This window comes from Rutilus rutilus (genome assembly GCF_951802725.1).
Source record: "Rutilus rutilus genome assembly, chromosome: 13".
Taxonomy (NCBI): Eukaryota; Metazoa; Chordata; class Actinopteri; order Cypriniformes; family Leuciscidae; genus Rutilus; species Rutilus rutilus.
The window spans coordinates 22690868-22700470 of record NC_140218.1 but is presented as its reverse complement, the minus strand read 5'-3'; the positions used below and the strand labels follow the sequence as shown (position 1 = coordinate 22700470).

The following is a 9603-nucleotide window of genomic DNA, read 5'->3' as shown; positions in this document are numbered from 1 at the left end:
CCATCGATTACAGAAAAACAAGTCAATTCAGTCAAATTTGATATAGGGCCTATGTGTGTGTGTACAATTATGCATAAAAAGAGAGGAATGTGTATAATGGTGTATTGGACATTGCATGTTTGTTTTTTATTGATTTATTTATTTTTATGAAGGCTCTGCTAGATTGCGGGGGCCCATTGATTAAGGGGCCCAAAAAGATCCAATAGAGTATAGCCAACTCATTTGGTCCAGGGAAGAGAAGGTCCATAATATGTAGTCCCGGGCCCTGTGAATTTTAGTGATGGCTCTGGCTGCAAGCAAAAATAGTTGGCTCTAAAATCTCATCCGTTGTGGGGGACCGGTCAATGCTCACAAGTAAAATGGCTCATGAAACATTTTTTCAATTATGATCTAAAAATGTAGAAATGTTTGTGCGAGGGTTTATGAGAACATATCAACAATGTAAACACAATAGAAGTCAATGGAAACGTCTCTGTCTGTCTGTGTGTGTGTGTGTGTGTGTTTGTTTGTGTGTGTGTGTGTGTATGAGAGAGAGAGAGAGAGAGAGAGAGAGAGAGAGAGAGAGCAAACTGGAGGGAGGGAGGGAGATATTCAGTGATCCAGATGAAAGCAGAGATTATTTATTTCTCTGGGGAAGAGAGAAAGAGAGAGGGAGGGAGGGATAGACAGCAGCATTGCTCGCATATAGTCTTGTCAGAACTGCGCCGATCTAATGCGTCTCTCATAAACGAGCCATTAACAGCCGATCAAGGGCTCGCAGTCTTCAAAGTTTGGATTTCCTCATCCATCCCGTGCGTACTCTGTGCCAATCCGAGCAGGTAAAACAACTTTAGATCTTTTGGTATATTGTCTTTGATTTTTGTTTTATGTCTTTCCTCTAAAGCGTTTCCTCTTTATCGAATAGCACCGCAAAACAGGCGGAACATCTGTTGAAACAAACTAGGACATCATGATTTCTGTCATTTCGACCCATGTTCAAGTTTACAGATTGCGGTAGAGTTTGTGAGGGAAGCAGTCGTGAAGATGCCGAATAAACATCCTACCTGTCGGTGAACGGTTGAGATGCTGTTTCTCTGCGCGCGATTGCCTCAAGTGTTGCGTGTTTTAATTATTCCTGTAGTAGCCTAATTAGAGCCTTGACCGCATTTACACCGAAAAGTTGTTTAACACGTGATTTTCAGGATACCCTTTAAAAAAGAAAGAAAGAAGAGTGAGAGCGCAAGAGAAACAGTTGAGCTTTGCGATTAGCGACGTTGCATCGTTGCGTGAGATTTTCGAAACTGTTTCAAGAGCAGGTGATAGTGCCGAGTAATGTAACGATAAAAAATCCATTGAAAATCAATGCGAGACGGGTTTGAAATAACAAATGAATTATTAATAAGGCACATACTATGACATCACGTTCCCTAATGGGTTTATCAACTTGTTTTTGTGCTTAGTGATCATTACTCATGCATGGCTCTTTTTTGTTCTTGTCGCATTTTTTCCTATTGTCATGTTGTGAGATATTCATCCATTTATTGTACAAGTAGGCTTAACTCGAGAGTGCTTGTTTGGGGCTGAGAGAAATTCAGGGTCAGTAAAGCCTGTGTATACAGCTTTGCTATACTAGAGGGCCAAATGAAATGACCTCACAATAATATGACATAACATGTTTAACAAGTGGGTTTGAAAAGGCTATTTGAAAGGCTCAAAACATTTCCTTCTAATAAAGTCAACCTGTTTTAGGGGTAGTGTAGGTTTTATTAGTATAAAACATTTATGTGAAGGTTTCAATAATAGATTCAAAAGTCTGTGTGTGTGTGTGTTCTGAATGCATAATAAAATATCCACAAGCACACACTGACATTTTGATGACATTTTTAATTTTTAAAATAAAGTTACTGACTTTTCCAAAACAGGTGCAACTCCAATGGAAATAAAAATGGGGTTTTGTTACACTAATTCAAATGTATGTTTTTCAAACCATTGTATTTTTGGAATCCCACACATGTAGTGCTCTGTCAATAATGTTTATTATTGTTTTCAGTCATTCATAATAACCAGAGGTCTTCAACCTTATTCATGCAAAGGGCTATGGTGTTTACATTGCGAAGGCATTCAAATACTCATTACTGCATTTTACTTTTGGTCGAAGTTGTTTAAATATTGAGGTTTTATCTGATCATCATGTCATATTTTTTTTTATTGTTTTATTTTTTACAAAACTTAAGTTAATTAATCAAAAATTGGCAGACCCAGTATGGTGCCATCACTACAGTAGAATAACATACTCCCTGTTTAAAACCTCTGGTCTTTTTATTATTATTAGCCCATTGAAGCTCTGTGGCACATCAAGTTCTTTATTAATCGGTTCTGTCAATTGTTAGACACACTGAATGAAATCCAATGCTTTGTAGACGGAAAACATTAGACGAATTACATCTGAGATCTTTATTATATTAACATTTAAGCTAAACCTTATAAATGAAATCATGAAAATGAGGGATTTGGTATGTGTTTAACATTTATATGCAGAGCCCATCTATTTGATAACAGTACTTCTGTTCAGTAACATCCTGCCTTGCTGTTTGAGGATGCAAAGATCACTGTCGAACCTTCTAGAGCTTTCAGCTGCAGGTCGTAGCTGCTGAAACGGAGAACGTTTTACCCCGTGCCACACTTAAATAGCCTTTGCAGCCAGAGAGGTGTTTGTGAAAGTGACAGACGCACCCACAGGTGAGCTGTGAACTCGACAGAAATTTTGCACATCCTTTTAACACATAGCAGCATGATGCTGGAATTCCTAGCTAACACTCATTTACAGGATTTCACAAATGCTAAGCCTCAGAACAGATCTGTAATAAACGGTTAATGGCCATGACGGACTCCAATTTAGAATGTGCCAAAAAATGGAGGTTGAGTGGAAAAGCAAATGGGCCACAGTGGATTAGCAATAAAAATAAACAAACAAAACAAAAAAAAATTGGTAGTGTGGATGCAGGATTGCATTACAAGAATGAAACAGGGGTCAGCTACGGGGTAGAGTAGTAATCTCTGCCAGGATGTTTTTTGGCCTTTTTATTTCTTTTTCTGAAGGTATATTTTGTCCTTTCTGCCATTATTTGAATAGGATGGTGGATAAGAGAGGAGAATAAGATCAGAAAAAAGGACCCTGAGCCAGGACTCAAACTTGGGTAATGCAATCGGAGTGTGGTTGCCAGGAGTTCACCATAATAAATGTGGTGACAATGTTTCAGTTATTGCAGGATGGCATATTGTACACTCATCGGCCACTTTATTAGGTACACCTTGCTAGTACTGGGTTGGACACGTTTTTGCCTTCAGAACTGCCTTAATTTTTCATTGCATAGATTCAACAAAGTGCTGGAAACATTCCTTAGAGATTTTGGTCCATATTGACATTATAACATCATGTAGTTGCTGCAGATTTGTCAGCTCCACATCCATGATTATGAATTTCCCATTCCACCACTTACCAGAGGCGCTCTATTGGATTGGAATCTGGCGACTGTGGAGGTCATTTGAGTGTAGTGACTCATTGACATGTTCAAGAAACCAGTTTGAGATGATTTGAGCTTTGTGACGTCCCAGCTAACAGGGAACGTTCTCATTACTTTCACTAAACGTTATGTAAAAGTTAGTAAAAAACTTGCCTGAAATAATGTTTCTGGAATGGTCTTATAATGTTCTTTATTATATTAAAAAAACTTGTTTAAGAAACATTCAGAAATAACGTTTTCATAACCTAATGGGAATGTTAGCAAAACATTTGCTGAAGTAGCTATCAGGGATGGACATGGTCTACAACAATACTCGGGAAGGCTGTGGTGTTTAAATGATGCTCAATTGGTACTAAGGGGCCAAAAGTGTGCCAAGAAAATATCCCTACACTATTACAGCACCAGCAGCCTGAGCCATTGGTGCAAGGCAGGATGGATCCATGCTTTCATGTTGTTTACATCAAATTCAGTCCCTACCATCTGAACGTTACAGCAGAAATCAAGACTCATCAGACCAGGCAACAATTTTACCAATCTTCTATTGTCCAATTTTGATGCACTTGTGTGAATTGTAGCCTCAGTTTCCTATTCTTAGCTGTCAGGAGTGGCACCCGTTGTGGTCTTCTGCTGTGTAGCCCATCTGCTTCAAGGTTCGAAGTTTTGTGAGAGATGCTTAGATATTCGTGTTAACAAACAGTTGAACAGGTGTACCTAATAAAGTGGCCGGTGTGTGTATATTTTACTTAAAACCTTATCCTCTGGTTTCACAGACAGGGCTTAGATTAAGCCAGTAGTAGTAGGCCTTAGTTAAATTAGGACATTCAAGTATCTTTTATAAACCTGACTTAGAAAAGATCATACCTGTGCTTCTTGAGACAAAACAATGGCACTGACATATTTTAAGATATGTCAGTGCAAGTTGCTTTCAGTCAAGACAACTCAAACATAGCCTACATTTTAGTCTGGGACTAGGCTTAAGCCTTGTCTGTGAAACCAGGCCTATATTTCATTAAATTATATAATCTTACATACCAAGCCTACTTGGACTATCAATAACAGAAAGCCACATGCTGAATTCGAGTTAATCATAATTGACCTGTATATAAAACATGGCCAATATTCCTATAGAGACTGTGCACTTGGTCATACACACAAAAATAAAAGATGCAAAACATACATGATGCTGAAATAATGCAACAAAGATTAACTAAATAACATAAAATGTCACACATTGGATCTTCTGGGAATGTCCTTTTACTGTTTTATTTTACATTAAATGTTATGGCAAATGTTATTTTTATAAAAGATAAATAAATGTGAAAGTATTTTACAGTAAAAATATATGTAATGCAATTACATAATTACACGTATGGTATAGTAACTTACAATAAACCAATTAACAGGTTTTTACTATAGCAATTTTCACAGTTTTATTTTATTTTATTTTTACAGTGTACCTGCTATAACTCACCTGCTATATCTGCCAATCACTTCGACGTTGTGTAGTAACACTAGTGGTTGCACTTGGGAGCCTCAAACACCTCTAATACTTAAGGAAAGGCCAATGAGAATTGGCGAGTTGAATTTGCATGCCACTCCCCTGGGCATATGGGTATAAAAGGAGATGGCTTGCATCCACTCATTAATTTTTTCTTTGGGGTCGAGAAGACGCATCTGTGATTCTCTCTCTATTCACCTCTGCCTAGAAGCATTGTTGGATTTCTACGACGCATTTCAGCAGTTCTCTCTCCCATACGCATAGATAAGTGCAAAAGAGTTCCCCTGCAGGGTGGTTTAATAAGAAACTAGAAAGAGAAATTTCCAAAAGAAAATATTCTCTAACAAGAGAGTTTCTCTATAAAAGAGAGACTTCTTCTAAAAGAGCAAACACTGACAAAGAGCATCTTTTTAAAGCTGCTTTATCGTGCATGTATTTCTGTATGTGGTCGACACCCATCTCCATCAGTTGGCTGCAGTTTGGGCCATGCCCAGGCTGGAACAGCTTTTGTGGATGGTACATGCACACATATCAAGAGTATGACCATGGGAACTTTGTGGTTGTTACTCTTGTGACATTCCTGCTTTTCTAAGCAGAAAGTCACCTCGGTTGAGGGTTTGTTTTTGCCTTCTGATGTGGATGACTCACCTGGGCCCCACCAACAGGTGGTTGCACAGACTGAGTCTGATCCTGAGATGGCTGCTGTGCTTGCCCGGGCTACCACAAACATCGGGCTCGAGTGGATTCCTCCTGCCCTGAGAGTTCACGATTAGATTATTAGTTTCTGGGCTTGGAGCGCCGCTCCGCTCCAGTTACTTTCTTCACTCTAAAAAATTCTGGGTTGTTTTAACCCAACGTTGGGTCAAATATGGACTAACCCAACGTTGGGTTAAAAATGCAATTTAAAAATGGACAAACCCAGCCGTTGGGTTACATTTTTAATGTAACCAATGCAATTTGTCCATTTTTTAATTGCATTTTTGTCCATTTTTTATTTTGTCCAAAATGCAATTTGTCCATTTTTAAACTGCATTTTTTAACCCAACGTTGGGTTAGTCCATATTTGACCCAACATTGGATTAAAACAACCCAGCATTTTTTAGAGTGTTCCTAGTGGTGCACGAGGAGCATAGTCGTGGAAGGTATCTTTTTACTGCCAGAACACACTTCACAGGGTCTTCCAAAAATGCATTTTAATGTGCGTTCACCATCAAGATTGGTTTGCGGTGATAGACCTGAAAAGACATGTACTCTCATCTCTCGTTTCTCCCTCTGTACAGACTGTCCCTACGAGCATATCAGTACAAGGTCCTCCCCTACAGGCTGTCCCTGTTACCTCACGTCTTCACAAAAGGCATGGAGACTGCCTTTGCCCCCGCTAAGGAAAGTGGGTATTCGCATTCTCAAATATCTTCGACGACTGGCTAGTTCTAGCGCACTCTCGAGATTTATTGCGTGTGCACAGGGACCTGGTGCTTAGACACTCAGCCGGTCGGGGCTTCAGGTCAACTGAGAAAAAGCAAGCTCTCCCTCCTGTAGAACTCTCTCTTTTTCTCTGTGTGAAGTTGGACTCAGTTACTATGATGGCAAGTCTCATTGCAGAACGCGGAAAGTTTAGGCTGAACAGCCTGAACTTATTCAGACAGAAAACTGCGGTCTCACTGCAACAGTTTCAGAGGCTCCTGGAGATTATGGCATCCCCGTTGACGATTACTCCGTTTGGGTCGATGCATAGGAGTAGGGCTATCACTAACGATTATTTTGGTAATCAAGTAATTGGTTGATTATTTGGATGATTATTCGAGTAATACAAAAAATAGACCAAAGCAAAGACCTAAGCCTTTAAAATGACTTAAAACACATATATAATTACAATAAAGTGATCATATTTGGTTAAAATAAAGTATCAAAAACAAGTAGTCATATGGTTTAATAGAACAAAACTGTTAAAATACATAATATAAACAATCATCGTATGTACATTGTACATTATGCATTGCATTGTAACAAATGCCTGCAGAGGTGTTGTTACACTTTACAGCAGATTAAATCCTTGTTTAAAGGCCCCCTAAAATCTTTTTTTAGTAGATCTCATTAAATGACAAATTAAACCCAATGTACTATTGAAATTGTTTTCTGGACATCATAATGTTATTTGTTATTGTACACATATATTGTACATATCTTAGCATTGTATAGCAACCTCCTCCCCCCCACACACCTATCCCACCCACTTTTTAAAACAAAATTACGCCACTGGTTGGAGATGTGTGTTCGGTTGCTCGAGTTTTATTCTGTTTTCCAACTGTATTCCATGTTTTCCACATTTATTCACACCTTTATTATTGAATCCAAAGTATCATCAGCGCTCGGATTTGCTTCCATGGTGCTGTCAAGTACTGACTACCATCTTGCAGTCTGTGAGGTAAACTAAATGCTATTGGCTATTTGAAAAGGGGGAGGAGCCATTCAATATGTCCCACCTTAGCGTCCTGTTTCAGTGGAAATAACATCAACGCATCATACAAAGCTGTGCGTTCCAAGGCCTTTAATATTGGCCAAACAACATTTGATTCAAATATTTACTCAGTCTTTAATATTTGGCCACTTCTTTACGATAGAAATGCTACAGCCATTGTAATTTCATGAACAAGAATATGTGGACATAAAAACATGCAAACTCAGAACAAGGATTTAAACTTTTATTTTGAAAACGGGATGAAGTTTGCATATTTAGAAACATATTGATGTATTCTTGTGTGTTGGTGTAGGTTTATAAATAATTTACCTTACAAATCTGATGAAATGGTGCACACTGCATTCCCAGATGAACGTTATAAGCAACCCAAACTCACAGCATATGCAGAGAAGGAGTCTGAGACACACTCCACACATGTGAATGATAACAGTTCATGTAGAGCAGCATTTACTGTGAACGATCCCAGGCCCAGTTCCAGAATCAAATCACTGAGGATGCTTCTGAAATTTCTGAGGGTGATCTAGTACAGTGCAGATGTAGGCTAAACAGCTCCACCACAACAGTGTACAGTGAGACTTTTAAGATTATTTACAAGTCATCACTTGTATAGAATTTCAAAAACATTTTGCTGTGAATATATTTTTCTAGTAATCTATTAGTCTGCATTTATATTGCTTTAATGCATTGCTATTTTAACGTCATATTTCTGTCCCATACAGATTGAATCCAGCATTCATATGTAAATGTCACTTGCAAAACTTTGCAGCATGCAGTTGACCGCCGGACCTTGTTAGCAGCATGAAAAACAATAGTTTTAATCATTGGATTATATAGGCTGTAGCTTCGAAAGCGAGTCAAGACCGCTCCCTTTACAATCACTTAAACGCTGTCATTTTGTCAGTTCATCGTGATCTCACAAAGTTCCGTTATAATCACTGAAGCTGCCAACAATGCACAATAAATCTCTTACTTGCATCGTGTCTACACCTTGTTTGTTAATGAGATGTTTCGCGAACCTGCATAACTCAGCACTGAATTAAAACTCTGGCATTTTGAGCGGTAAGTGGATTCTGACTAACTTAAACACCTCTGATTGGCCATTGCGTTCAAGAGATCAGTAACTATGTCTGTGATTGGCCTCATTGCTCACCACTGCAAAAACACGTTGTACATAGATACATTTGACGTTCTCCAGCTCGCTAACAGAAATATGCACTGGAGCATTTGCCAAATCTGTTTCGCCAATATATTATTACAGTATCAACTGAGGGTGCTCTTGCTTGCGTTTGGGGGTGTTTAGCCCTGACCAGGCCTGACAGAGCCGCTCTGAGGTGATCGCAACCTACACGCATGTAAATAATTAAAGCGCATATATTAAACCCGCAGGGCATATATTTATTTAATTGAATCACAGTCTTTGTGAATTCACAATCGTACTATGATATAGTATGATTCCCTTAGAAAAAGTGTCTTTGAAATATGCAACGTGCATGCAGAATCTATATGAAACGTCCACAGGACCTCGACTTCGTTGGCACATCAACTGCCTCGAGTTTCTGGCTGTATTGCTGGCCCTGTGGAGGTTTCAGCTGTTGATCCAGGGTAAGCATATGTCAGTCGGGACGAACAACACAGCGACAATAGCATATAAATCACCAAGGTGGTTTATGCTAACGTTGCATGTCACACCTCGTCTGCCATCTCCTTCTTTGGAGTCAGCAGTGTCTTAAGTCACTGCGGGCCACTCATATCCCAGGCAAACACAATCGTGCAGCGAATGTGCTGTCACGATGGGTGACACTTCAGGGAGAGTGGAGACTCCATTCCCAGGTGGCCCAGCTGATTCAGAGTCGATTTGGAGAAGCACAGTTAGACCTGGTAGCTCCCCCAGGAATCCTCCCACTGCCCGCTGTGGTATTCCCTGACTGAGACCCCTCTTGGTACAGACATGCTGGCACAAATCTGCGTTTTCCCCAGTAAACCTGTTTGCATGGACATTGTACAAAGTCAGGGGGGACAAAGAACAGGTTATGTTGTTTGAGCCGTTCTGGCCCACCTGAAGCTCCTGACGACAGACAACCCCAACCCACCCCTACCCCAACTTGAAATTCAATGAGGGAGGA

The 9603-nt window shown here is 39.5% G+C and overlaps 1 protein-coding gene across 2 annotated transcripts in view; it reads left to right on the top strand.

The window, feature by feature from the left end:
* The first annotated feature begins 618 nt into the window (after positions 1 to 618).
* camkvl (CaM kinase-like vesicle-associated, like) overlaps positions 619 to 9603 on the top strand; it is a 45061-nt gene continuing 36076 nt past the window's right edge. Inside the window, exon 1 of one of the 2 annotated variants that reach the window (XM_084427851.1) lies at positions 619 to 818. The gene's annotated coding sequence lies outside the window, so the exon portion shown is untranslated. The remainder of the gene's footprint in view (positions 819 to 9603) is intronic. The other variant, XM_084427852.1, reaches the window with a different exon arrangement.